General features: G+C 43.4%; 1 protein-coding gene across 3 annotated transcripts in view; it reads right to left on the bottom strand.

Moving 5' to 3' along the window:
• The window catches only part of TBC1D5 (TBC1 domain family member 5), a 570,856-nt gene that overhangs the window by 79,450 nt on the left and 488,093 nt on the right, over positions 1-3,313 (bottom strand). The gene's annotated exons all lie outside the window — the stretch shown is intronic.

The raw sequence follows: 3,313 nt of genomic DNA, 5'->3' as shown, positions 1-3,313 counted from the left end.
CAGGGCTCACTAACATTTAGGAAGATTTTTTTTAATTTCCTTCCTGGATGACCAAGTTCAATACTGAGCACACTTACTGTCATGAGGATAATCTGGATATAGCACTAGCTGAAGCCTAGGCTATTTTGAGAGTAACAAACTTAAAAAAAAAAATCCCGCGCGAAAGGCACCACATTTTCAACATGTTTATGATTAATAGATGTGTAGCCCCTCTAGCTTCTAAAAAACATATAGTCTGGGGATAAAAATCAAATTATGAATTAAATAACATCCCCTCGGTGCCCTGACCACGTACTACAATTAAGACTTACAGCATGGCCAACTCATCTGGAAATTGTTGGCTTGTAATTATTTCCTTCCAGTGAATTACCAGTGGCCACATTTGTATTCTCTAATTGAAATAAATCTATACAAAGATACATACCCCAAAGAAGTGATAAACAGCTTTGAACAGAACTAGTTAGGTCCCAAATTGTCATACATTGACATCATTCGTACAGTTAACTCTCAGTTCACTGATATGCGACGTCCTCAGCTCCCGTGTCTGCTGGAGATTCACCATTCTGTCTTCTACTTGTCTGACTTTGTGTAGATTTAGACAACAGCCCATTGAACATCACCAAGGCAGTCATGGGTGAGTATCTGTGCTGCCTCTTCTCCTCCGCAGTGACGCCATCCCAGCACATGCCCAAAGCACAGAAATGCCTTGCAAGCAGCACTTACAAGCTAGTCTGTGGAAAGGGATGGCTCCAGACATGTGTCTTAACCTCAGGCAAATAAAAACCTCCATCCCACCAAGGTGATCTGCTAGGTCCGTTCAATTCAAGGTGGAAAGTTCAGCTCAGAAGATTAACCTTTGGAATCCCCCCAAACAGCCCTGTCATCTTGACAGCTTTTTCTCAGAGGACACAGGATGAGGAAAGGGTTGCAGAGAACTGTACAATGCACTGGTGAAAACCTTTACACGGAGGGACTGATTTCCTCACGACGATGCACTTGCTCCTGCTCTGAGGGCTGTTCTAGGCAAATTTTGCTGAAAAACCTGACCCCCATCTACCCGACAGGCAGGACACTGCCCCGTCAGACTTTCTTTTGATCCCCACATTCAGACCACTGACAAAGGCACTCCGAGAGTCTCCCGAGGATGCCCAAAGGGCGTCAGGGAGGACACAATTATTATTCAGGAAAGTGTATCGACCTAGGTACAAGGCATGTCAAGACACGGGAGCTTCATGTCTGTAACAGAGGATTGTACAGCGGCACCTTTTGTAGGTGAATGTTGGGCTTTTCAAATAACTGCCCCCTGAGCTAAGCACCCCTAGTGGAGAGTTAACTGACCTATGCAAATTGGACGCACTTTTCCTCCTCACAGACGACGGTTTTTCAAAACAGCGTTCACATTGGCTCGTAGCACACAGGGAACAGGGCTCTGTGCCATCTTTCCTCCAAGGCACGAAGTCGATGACTGCTCTGAGATAGCTGCGAGTCATATCCCCGTACAAGTCCCTTGGCGGGCCAAACGCTGGGATCACTTGTCGCCTGGGACCTGGTGACGTGCCTGCCGGTTTGCCAGCAGAGTGAAATGTCGGCCCACAGAACCAGCGCTGGAGAATGGTTTTTCACTGCAGAGTTGACAACCAAAAGTTAACAGCTTTTGCCCACAGAACCATGGCTTTTCAGAGTGCAGACGCTCCACCGGGATCAGTCCAAAGGTGGTTTGGGGTGAGGAGGGTTGGAGACTTTCAGGGTTCTGCTGAGGGTCTCCGGGAGGGAGTGCATCAAACCACGCTAACTTCTGGGTCTGGAAATGCTCTTTGCGGTTTAATGTATTCAAACCTTTCTGCTGGGAGGGGCATTAGCGGGGATGTTCATCTTTGAATATGAAAGTTGACAAGCTTTTTGGTAGATTGACATGAGAAGCAGGAACCCAGAAGTAAAAAGCAGAGTTGCCAAACAAGGGCCACTTTCTCGGCGCTCAGGGATCAGTTACAAAAAGCCCCAGTGATACGCATGTTCCAAATACTTTGCCTAAGTGCTCTGTTGTCTCCTTATAACTAGGGACTTGGTTTTCATCAGTTGTTCCGTCTTCCTGCGCTTCCTTTCTCACTTACTGTGATATTAATACTTGACATTTCCTGAGAGACACAACTTTATATTTCTATAGTCATTTGGCTGGGTTCCTCAGAAAATTTAAGCTACAGCATTAAGAGATTCTCTGACTCATTTGCCTGCCATCAGTTAGAATTACTACTGACTACAGCTTGTTATCAAAGCAATATTGAAATCACATTTGTTTAGAACAATAAAACAGTACAATTAAGAAATATATAAAATAACATTCATTTCCATTTGGGAAGTGGGCATGTCTCCTGGCATTAAAATACATTTACAACATGTTAATGATACGGCGTCTCTTTTTCTTCAAATCATGCATGACAGTTCTAAATTACAAAGGAAAGACATTTAAACAACATATTGTGACGAAAGGTGACTTGATTATTCTAATAAAATTTGAATACTAATTATGTAGTCAAAGCATACAGGCTAAAAACATAGAAAAGATGGGACACGATAATTACCAGTGGAGGAATACACATATGTACATGTGCTCACTATTGAAAAATGTTCATTATTTTGTATCATTGGGAAATAAAGTCCATATAATTTAAGAGGACCGTTTTAAATGCCAGAGCTTTAAATTTTTAGTAATTTTAGATGCAATCTCTTCTTAAGAAAAGTATATGGAGCATAGTTTCTAAGATTTTCTTACTGGCTCCATATTCCTAAGAGTGTCTGTCAGCACTAGAGACTGCTTGCCCTGAGGATCCCTAACAGGCCTGTCAGGGAGGCAGGTGTGGGGGTGTTTGCCCCGACACTACCGAATCCCAGAATATGCTCTGTGAGGTCTCAGAATCGCCTCTCATCAATTTTCTGCCATGTTGCGACTATTGCTTGCTTCTACAGCAGAGAGAGCAGAATCCCACCTTTAAAATGAAATGTAGTTTCTAATTGGCCATGGATAAAGGGTGTGAATACCCTGTCTCTTGCCAAAGAAGTGAAAAATACAAATATTTGAGTTCGAAAAATAGGTGTTTGGAGTAGGAATTTCTGGAGCTTTCTTGTGAGTAGAGTACACGAGGGAAACAGAAAGGAGTTTACCTGAGTCCCGGCACCAGGAGTGCTACCGTAAGCTATATGACCTTGGGTAGCACACTTGCTCTTCTTCAGAGAATGAGAGCGAGGGACTGGAACCTAGGTCCCCAAACTTATTTGGCCTACCGCCCCCTTTTGCAGATTAAAAAAAAAAAAATGA

The sequence above is a fragment of the Echinops telfairi genome, unplaced genomic scaffold, assembly GCF_000313985.2.
Source record: "Echinops telfairi isolate 266 unplaced genomic scaffold, ASM31398v2 ScPeMD7_7420;HRSCAF=8458, whole genome shotgun sequence".
Lineage (NCBI taxonomy): Eukaryota > Metazoa > Chordata > Mammalia > Afrosoricida > Tenrecidae > Echinops > Echinops telfairi.
The sequence above is the reverse complement of the archived record's forward strand: the minus strand, read 5'-3'. Positions and strand labels throughout refer to the sequence as shown.